This window comes from Chiloscyllium plagiosum, chromosome 8, assembly GCF_004010195.1.
Source record: "Chiloscyllium plagiosum isolate BGI_BamShark_2017 chromosome 8, ASM401019v2, whole genome shotgun sequence".
Classification (NCBI taxonomy): Eukaryota; Metazoa; Chordata; class Chondrichthyes; order Orectolobiformes; family Hemiscylliidae; genus Chiloscyllium; species Chiloscyllium plagiosum.
In genome coordinates, this window is record NC_057717.1 from 100,755,800 (window position 1) to 100,766,702 (window position 10,903).

Consider the following 10,903-nt stretch of genomic DNA (forward strand, 5'->3'; position numbering starts at 1 on the left):
GGCTGTCCACTACACCTTCAATTTTGGTGTCATCTGCAAACTTACGAACCATACCTTCTACGTTCACATCCAAATCATTTATATAAATGGCGAAAAGCAGTGGACCCAGCACCAAAGCTTGTGGCACACTGCTGGTCACAGGCCTCCGGTCTGAAAATCAACCCTCCATCATCACTCTCTGTCTTCTATCTTCAAGCCAGTTCTGTATCCATATGGATAGTTCTCCCTGTATTCCATGTGACCCAAACTTGCTAACCAGTCTACCAATGAGGAACCTTGACGAATGCCTTACTGAAGTTCACGTCCACTGCTCTGCCCTCATCAATCCTCTTTGTTACTCCTTCAAAAAAACTCAATCAAGTTCATGAGTCATGATTTCTCACACATGTTGACTGTTGCGAATCAGTCCTTGCTTTTCCAAATACATGTAACTCTTGTCCCTCACGATTCCCATCAACAACTTGCCCACCACTGATGTCAGGCTCACTAGTCTTTAGTTCCTTGATTTTTCCTGCCACCTATCTGAATTAGTGGCACCACGTTAGCCAACCTCCAGTCTTCTGGTATTTCACCTGCGGCTATTGATGAGACAGATTTCTCAGTAAGGGGCCCAGCAATCACTTCCCTAGCTTCCCACAGAGTTCCAGAGTACACTTGATTAGATCCTGGGGATTTATCCACCTTTGTGCATTTTAAGACATCCAGCATTTCCTCTCTGTAATATGGACATTTGTCAAGATGTCACTATTTATTTCCCTACTTCTATATCTTTCATATCCTTCTCCACAGTAAATACTGATGCAAAATACTAGTTTAGTATCTCCCCCATTTCCTGCAGTTCCCCAAAGAGGTGGCCTTGTTGATCTTTAAGTGGCTCTATTCTCTCCCTAGTTACCCTTTTGTCCTTAATGTATTTATAGAATCTCTTTGGATTTTCCTTAACCCTACTTGCCAAACCCTACATGTCCCTATTTTGCCCTCTGATCTCCCTCTAAAGTGTACTCCTACTGCGTTTATGCTCTTCTAGGGATTCTCTTGATCTCTACTGTTTATACCTGACGAATGCTTCCTTCTTATTCTTGACCAATACCTCAATTTCTCTAATCATCCAGAATTCCCTATACTTTCCAGCCTTGTCCTTCACCCTAACAGGAACATATTGTCTCTGGACTCTCATGATCTCATTTTTGAAGGCTTCCCATTTTCTAGCCAAATCAATGGTCCATGAAGTTGACTAAAAATCTGAGGGTGAAGTGATCTCCTCTCACAGTGATCTCTCTTGAATAATACCATTCATGGCATGTCAATATTGTAAATGCTGAACTAATTAACTGTGGATGCTCCAGGTTAGATTAAGAACAATTGATGTTAATTGGTGTACATATTAAATAATTAGTTTTGCTTTGCCCTTAATGGGTCTTGCTTGTAAGTATCTAACTAGCCAATATGGGTGATCACAGGTGATGGTCAACGTTTAAAAACAAATAAGTCACTGTGATTTGGAGGTGGGAAAGTCGCTTAGTTGCCTGTGATAGCATTTCTGGGTTAAACAAAAAGAGAAAAGAAGAAAAAGAATTGATCTTTCTTTGCCTGTAATGGAGTTTGCATGAAAATATCTAATTGGCTACACTGTGGCAGTTAATGTTAAAAACAAAAAAAAAGTCACAGTGATTTGGTGGTGGGGAGAAAAAAAACTGTTTGGTCATGTGTGGTAGCATTGTTGGATATGAATAAAAAAAACGCAAAGAAAGAGAAATAATTAGTGTCCCCACAACTCCATTTTGATTTGCCTCCCCTGCTCCTCTCTGTACTCCTACCTCACCTTTGATGGTTTGCATTGCAATAACTGAGTTATGCATATAAGTTAATCAGTTGGGAAACATGGGAGATTTACTGGTACTGGTTAATAGATGAGAAAAAAATACCCACGGATGATTTGGTGATGAGAAAAAAAAATCAGATGTGTTTAAGAGCACTTCTGGATATAAAAAAAGGAGATGAATTGGTTTCCATGGGATCTTGAACTGCAATGATAATGTCCCTACCTCCAAACCAGGAGGCTTGAGATGAAGATCTACCCATTGACATACGTAAAACATTTCTGAACAAATTGATTAGAAAATATCAAAAGTGTGTCTGAACCCATGGAAATGGACAAAAAGAAGATGCAAACATCTTGAAGGAAAGAAAAGGAATATTTGGTTTCTGTGAGGTCTTATGGTAGAGTGGTAGTGTCCCTCTGAGCCAGGATGCCTATGTTCAAGCCCCATCTGCTGCAGGGGTATGTAATGGCATTGCTCAACAGATTGGTTGGCAAATATCTGGTTTAGAAAGTCTACATTCAAGTCTCACCTGCAATGAAGGTGTGTGCGATGACATGTCCAAACAGATTGATTAAGAATTGTTTTCTGGAAATTGGTTTCCTCTTTGCCCAAGTGTCCTTGGGGAGGGAGCACTCCGCCAACCTCTTTGAAGCTTTTAGAGAGAGAGGTGGGCACCATGAATGGTTTAGTGCATTATCTCCCCCTCTCTTCCACAATTATGCCCATGGCTGAGTGTCCCTTGGGAGGGAGTACATAAAATCCATTGGTACCTTCAAAACATTGAGGGATAGATGGGCACTGAGATGTCCGTGGTACATTATCTCCCCAGCCACACTGTTTTAATTTATTTTCTCCTTGTTTTCTCCCCTTTTTGAATTTTATTCATGAAACACTACCCTAGTAATTTTTGTAAAGTGTTAATTGGATTACTTGTTAATGTGGTGGTGAGTTTACTGAGAGAAAATTACAGGCTTCCACCTGAGAAAGAAGATCTGCAATAGAAAATAGTGACCTGCATTTATAGGAGTGTTCATATATGAATTGGTAAAAGTTGATTTGCAGGTGCAACAGGTAAAGAGGAGGCAAACGGAATATTGGCTTTCATTGCTAGAGGGATTGACTTTAAGAGCTAGGAGGTTCTGCTGCAAATGTACAAGGTGTTAGTGAGGCTGCCTCGGGAGAATTGGTCTCCTTATTTGAGAAAGGATATACTAGCTTTGGAGGTGGTGCAGATGAAGTTCACAGTGTTGATTCTGGAGATGAGGGGGTTACCCTATGAGGAGAAGTTGAGCTGACTGGGACTGTGCTCACGAGATTCTTCTAAATGAGAGGGGATCTTATGGAAGCATTTAAAAATATGAAATGGATAGATAAGATTGAGGCAGGCAAGCTGTTTCCACTGGTGGGAGAGACTAGGATTAGGGAACATGACCTAAATTAGGGGAGTAGATTCAGGACAGAGCTGAGGAGGAACTGCTTTTCTCAGAGAGTAGTGAGTCGATGGATTTTTCTGCCCAAGGAAGCAGTAGAAGCAGTGTCATTAAATATATTCAAGACACAGTTCGACCGGTTTTAGCATGGTACAGGAATTAAGGGTTATGGGGATATTACAGGTAGGAGGAGCTAAGACGATGGACAGATCCGCCATGATCTTAATGAATGGCAGAGCAGGCTCGATGGGTCAAATAGCCTACTCCTGTTTCTATTACTATGAAACTATGAAGCTATACGAGACTAAGAAGTGTAAATATACAGATGTGAAAGACAGAGTAGTCCCTTATTTACCAAATAAATATTCACCAGATTTAAGTGGCTTTTCATGTTCTATGATGTGTCAGCAAGCAGTTGTTGCATATTTCAAATATGCAATTCATAAAATGCAAAGAGTTGAACCCTCTCTCCATTTGATTAGAATAATTTGCTCTGTCTAATTTTACCATCAGCCTGTCTTGAAATAGAAGCAGAAACAAAAAACAGAAATTGCTGGGGAAACTCAGCAGGTCTGGCAGCATGGGTGGAGAAAAAGCAGAGTTAACATTTAGGGTCCAGTGACCCTTCCACAGAATGGATTGTACCTCGGAAAATGTTCTTAGGTATGCTGAAGATGGACTGGGGGAAGAATAAATGATAGATGGAGATGAAACCTGAGAGAGAGAAAACAACAGCTGAACAAAGGAATGAATAAAGGTCAGACTGGGGGAATGAATTACTGCTAATTGGGACCATTAGTAGCTGACAATGGGATGGTTGTGGTAATAGTGGAAAATCATTTTCCACTTGGGGACTCTGCAACCTTCAGGACTCGATATCAAGTTCTGCTCCCACGTCCTTAATCCAACCTCCACACACCAGGACTTGTCATCGCATGTCGTATTAGATGTTATAATAAGTAATGAGAATAATTAATAGCCTATCAACATATTATCCAATAGCAAATTTAATACAATTGAATTCAGTGCAGCATTTTGAGAAATGGATGCAGAACAGCTATAAAGGACCCAGATTTAGGTAAGGCCAGTTTTAGTGTCAAGCGACCTTGTGGTCCACAGCAAACAGGAAAATATCAGTGAGAGATGTTTCAACAAATGTTATGGTACAGAATCAGTTTGCACCCTTGAGGGCATTAGCTACTTGTCAATAATAAAGCCAGACATGGATGATGAAAAATCAAAAATAAAAACACACAAACATGCAAAAATCAGCATAGATTCTGGCAACTGAGGATCCCAAAAAAGGTGGTAAAGGGCACAAAAATAAACTATGATTAGAAAGTTGCAAGAAATCCAAAATCAACACAAATTGTATTTACAATTATATTTAAAATAGAGAGTGTAGTCAGAAGCAATGGGGCCATTTGAAAACTGATAGCACATTATAGGAACAAAAATGATGAAATGGCAAATATGTTGAATAATTACTTTGTGTCAGTCTTTATAGTACAGGAAAAGGCCCAAAGAAAACTATTATTAAATCAGTACAGTACAGGGATTTATCAAAACTGATGTAGACAAAATAACAGTAATGTAAAAAAAAATGCCATTCAAGATGATAAATCCCCATGGCCAGCTGATTTCCATTCCAAGGCTATAGATGAAGTCGGTGAAAACATTGCAGTTGCTCCGACTGTAATCTTCCAAGGCTCTCTAAATGAAGAATTGGAGAATTATTTATGTCATTCTACTACTTCAGAAAAGCAAGAGAGGAAAACCAAGGAATTACAGATTGAGGGGTCACAAAAGTGAAATATTGATTTTGTTTCTCTTTCTACTACTGATGCCTGACCTGTTGTGGATTTCCAGTATTATCTGTTCTTATTTCAGATTTCCACTAGCTGCAGAACTTTGTTTTTGAATTATAGATCAGTTTATCTAACATCTGATGTTGGGAAGTGACCAAAATCTACAATTAAGGATAGGGAGACTGAAAAACTAGAATATTTCAACTGATCAGAGACAGCCAGCATAGAAAGGGTGGACCATCCCCAATAAATCAGATTGAATGTTTGAAGAGGCAACTAAAGTAGTTGGCCAGGGAATGCTTGTGATGTTATTTGCATGGGCTTACAGAAAGCATTTGATAAAGTCCCTCACAGGAGATTCTTAGCTAAACTTGAAGTTCATTGAGCTGAAGGGAACTTATTGACCTGCTTAGGAAGTGGCTGAATGGCTGGTGGCAGAGAGTAGAAATAATTGACCATTCCAACTGGTCAAAATGTGATGTGATGAGCCTCAAGTATTCACCATATTTATTAATAACTTTATGTTTTGTTTTTATTTATTCTTTTGTGGGAAATGAGCGTCTTGGCTGGCTGGCATTTATTCCCTGCCCCTAGTTGCCCTTGAGAAAGTGCCCTTCTTGAACCGCTGCAGTCTACCTGCTGTGGGTTGACCCACAATGCTCTTAGGGAGAGAATTCCAGGATTTAGACCCAGCGACAGTGAAGGAATGGCAATATATTTCCAAGTCAGGATGGTGAGTGCTTGGAGATGAACTTGAAGGTGCTGCCTTTGTCCTTCTAGATGGAAGAGGTTGTGGTTTGAAGGTGCTTTCTAATGATCTTTGGTGAATTTCTGCAGTGCATCTTGTAGATGGTACACACTGCTGCTACTGAGCATCAATGATACAGGGAGTGGATGCAGTGCTAATCAAGCAGTCTGCTTTGTCCTGGATGGTGTTGAGCTTCTTGAGTGTTGATTGTATGGGATTCAGTGATGGTAATGCCATTGGTTAGATTGTCTCTTGTTGGTGATCGTCATAGCCTGGCATTTGTGTGGTGTGAATATTAGTTGCCACTTGTCAGCCCAAACCTGGATATGTCTAGATCTTTTTGAATTTGGACATGGCTTTGCTTCAGCATCTGAGGAATCACGAATGGTGCAGAACATTATGTAATTATCAATGAACAATCCCACTTCTGACCTTATGATGGATGGAAGGTCATTGATAAAGCAGCTGAAGATCGTTGGGCCTAAGACACTATCCCGAGGAACATAGGCAGAGTTGTCCTGGAGCTGAGATGACTGACCTTTAACAACCACAACCATCTTCTTATGTGTCAGGTACGATTCTAACAACTGGAGAGTTTGCACCCTGATACCCATTGATTCTAGTTTTGCTATGGCTCCTTGCTGTCACACTCAGTTGAATGTGGCCGTGATGTCAAGGCCTCTAACTCTCATGTCACCTCTGGAATTCAGCTCTTTTGTCTATGTTTGAACCGAGGCTGTAAAACGGTCAGGAGCTGAGTGGCCCTGGTGGAACCCAAACTGGGTTATTGCTGAGCAGTACTACTTGATAGCACTGTTGATTACACATTCCATTACTTTACTGATGATTGAGAGTAGACCGATGGGGCGCTCATTGACTGGGTTAGTTATGGTATGTGGGCATTGCTGGAAAATTTTGCATTTATTTATTATCTAATTGATCTTGAGAAGGTGATGGTTAGCTACCATCTTGAACCACTGTCAACAGTGGTGTTATGAAAGTTTGCTGATAATGCAAAGATAGTTGACATTATAAGCAGTATAGATGGACATAGATTACACAGTGATGTTTCTTGATTAAGTGAAAGGAAGTAAAAAAAAGGAATAAATGAATTTCTCTAGACACCTGGAGGTGAAAAGAACACCACGGAACACTTCCTAAATGTTAAAAAAACAGAAACATCAGAAGACCAAAAGGCTTGGGGATCTATGTATGGGGTATATTATTAGTGTCATGAATGCAAGCAGAAAATAACGAAGGCACTGAGTAGAATGCTAGACTGTATGATAACAGCACAAAAGTAAAATACCGAGATGGCTACTTGAAATTCAGGAACGAAGAGGATTCGGACTCGAAACGTTAACTGTTGTTTATCTCTCCACAGACACTGCCAGACCTGCTGACCTGCATTTTTTGTTTTATAACATCTAATTGGACCTGTACCTGATATGCCATTCAGTTATATCGTGGCTGGCCTTCAACCTAAACTCCTTTTTCTGCTGTCTTTTTGCAAATCACTTAATGCCTTTATCTGTAAAAAAAAACAAGACAAATATTCAAATTTTCTGACATTCGTTCGCAGAAACATGATGGAAACCTAAGCCGACATTGTAGCACCGCCGAACAGCCGCAGTCTATTTCAGCACCACGGCCAGCTCTGCGTGCGGTCTCCACCCCACACCGTGAACACGTTTCATCCAGCATCAGGAACAGCTCTCGGGGCAGACACCATCAACCGAGCAGCTCCATACCGCTTCCTGGCGGCGTCCAGTGATGTTGTTTCTGCCTCTGGGCTAGAAGATTTGGATTCAGGTCTCACATGTCACCGGGATTGTGGTTTAGAACATGTCCTGGCAGCCCTCGTTCGTGGAATATGAGTAATAGGGAGAAAATAAACCTAGGAGAATACAGGCATTTGTTTGCTAAAGCCTGAAGTCGGCCTTTAACCTACACCATTGCACAGCAGTGGGCACTAATATAGGAAATGATTTGGGAAATTTCTGAACTGTGAATACGTACAACAAAGGTCCAAACCTTCCTATTTAGATTAGGTTGCATTATCTTGAATTAAATTCCCCACCCCAATCTCATTATTACGAGGAGACCCAATCAGTGAGATTCCCAGTCAAACATCAAACATAAAGGACATGCAGGTCCTGGGCCTCCTCCATCACCAAACCCTTACCATCTATCGCCTAGAGGACGGGCACCTCATATTCCGTCTTGGGACCCTGCAACCACAGGGGACCAATGCGGATTTCAACAGTTTCCTCATTTCCCCTTCCCCCACATTATCTCAGTCCCAAGCCTCCAACTCGGTACAGCCCTCCTGACCTGTTCATCACCTTTCCCATCTATCTGCTCCACCCTCCTCTCCGACCTATCATCTTCTCCCTCACCTTCATCCACCTATTGCATTCTCAGCTACCTTTCCCCTAGCCCCAACCCTCTCCCATTTATCTCTCAGCCCCCAGGCTCACAAGCCTCATTCCTGATGAAGGGCTTATGCCGGAAACGTCGATTCTCCTGCTCATCGGATGCTGCCTGGCCTGCTGTACTTTTCCAGCACCACACTCTCGACCATAATTTATTAGCTCCCGATCCATTTTACTGCCTTTATCTGGCAAGGAGACCTAGTTGCCTAGTGGTTATGTTATTGGATTATTGATTTACGACATGCTCAAGTTCCACCACAGCTGCTGGGGAATTTGAAATTAATCAATTAATTAAATTTAAAAAAAACTATTGCCAGCAATGGTGACTATGAAACCAGGTTGCTCACGACCAACCTTTAAGGAAATCTGTGGTCCATTCCCTTCTCTGGCCTACGTAGAATTCCAAGCAGGCAGCATTTAATTGACTCTTAACCTCCCACTGAATTTGTCTAACAAATCATTCAGTTGTGTTCATAGATGGTAATTCACTCCCAACTTCTCGACGACATTTAGGGTGAGGCAATAAATGCTGGTCGTGCAATCCTGTGAATTAACTTCAAATAAAAACATGTCCACAAGATGTAGCTAACGCAGTGACCACACGATGGCGCCTTTCTACAAATTTGCGACCTGCTATCTGGAGTGAAACCCCCTCAAGTGTGCAGTGATGAATTGCGCCCGTAGTTTTGGGTTTAATTCCTTTTGAATCCTTTCTGAAGCAAGGGTAGTACTCATTATTTTTGCATTTCTGTAGACCATACGCTGCGGTGAGAGGGTGGCCCCTGGATTGAGGATCTGCTTTGGCGATTATGGGAGCACAATATCTTCCATCCCAGGAGTTTATAATCAGGATTCATATGCAGAAGATTGTAGATGTCAAGCTCTTCACTATTGCAGCATTCCGAACTTCCTTATTCTTTTTTTTCTCTGCTGCTGCTTGGATACAGCAGAACGGACCATCATTCAAAACACCTTACCCTAGGAATCATGTACATTCATGCAGATTCATGCACAGACAGACACTAACACACATAAACACATGTACACAGAGAGGCACCCATGCAAGCATATATCCACAGGCTAACACACAAACATGATACCGACAGGAAAGCGCACAAAGATACGCACACATAGAAACGCACACAGGTGCAACTATACATGCACAGACACACATAAGGATTCACATACACAGAGATATGGACAGGCACACTAACACATGGAACTGCCACAGTTAAATAAAGGGATACAAAGGTAGACAAACATTATAGGAGAAAGTGAGGACTGCAGATGCTGGAGATCAGAGCTGAAAATGTGTTGCTGGAAAGGCGCAGCAGGTCAGACGGCATCCAAGGAGCAGGAGAATCGACGTTTCGGGCAGGAGCCCTTCTTCAGGGCTCATGCCCGAACATTATAGGCGCACACATAGTCATATACATTAATGCACAATGTAACAGCAGAAACACAGACCCATGCACAAAACAGACAGAAAACAGGCCAAAATATACAAAAACACACAGTCATGAATAAATCAAAAAATACAGACACAGATACACATAAACACAGCAAAATTTGTCACAGGAGAGTGATCAGGGATGAACCCCTTTAACACTCATTACTAGTGGTGTTAGTTAGGCTGAGATCCCCTAAGACAGATGCTGAAGCAGAGGCCACTCCACTTCAGGCCACAGTAAGAAATGCATTAACCAATTCAGTCGTTGAATGCTTTTCTTATTGTAAAATGCTAATGTCAGCGGGTGCTTGGAATCCCACTTGCATCAGTAATTGGAATAATTGTGCTGCAGGGATTCCACAGAGTGCCTCTCCCTGTGTGTAAGTGTCTCCAGTCATTACACAGCAGTAGTGGGACTGTTTAGGGAATCATTTACACATTAAGGATCATCTTCCAACATCACAATCAGCATGAGGCAACTTACTCATATCCTACAATGATGACCGTGACTTTCAGTCACATCCCACTTGATACTAAATCCTTGGTCAGTCCCTGACCAATACCAAACCCTATCATCCCCACACCCTCTACCCCGCCCCCCAAACATCCACTGTCTGTTTCAACAGACGCCACACTTAGACCAATTTATATAAAAACAACTGTTAGTTACAATGAGCCAAAATGTGAATTTTAGTTGCTTTGTCTAGAAATGCCACCTAACCTGCTGAGTGTTTCTAGCATTTTCTATTCTTATTGATCACAATTTATTGTTTTGTACAATGATACAGCACAGATGGTGGCCATTTGGCCCCTGTTGCTTGTCTCAGTTTTTTGCTGAAACTATTCGTTTATACCCACTTATGCTCAATCTCTTGTAAAACCAACATCTTGGGCTCTTAGAGGCAACACTAAAGGCAAATTATGTTTTTAAAGAGGATTCTTACACTTTCACAGATTGTTTTGCTGACTCCTTACTTTGTCAATGTTGTTGGATTTTAATCTGCTGTTGCCACCAACTTTACAATCTCTTCTTCAACTGACTCCTTCCCAGTGCAGACCAAATAAATTGCAAAGATTTCCCAAATCCCATTATCAATATTTTTCAAAGGGGAAAGTAATGGATGGAGGCTGGACTACTAAGGCTGCCCAAGTGATTGTTCTTTATTCTTTGTTGGAACATGGGTGTCACTGAAAAGACTAATTTGATTT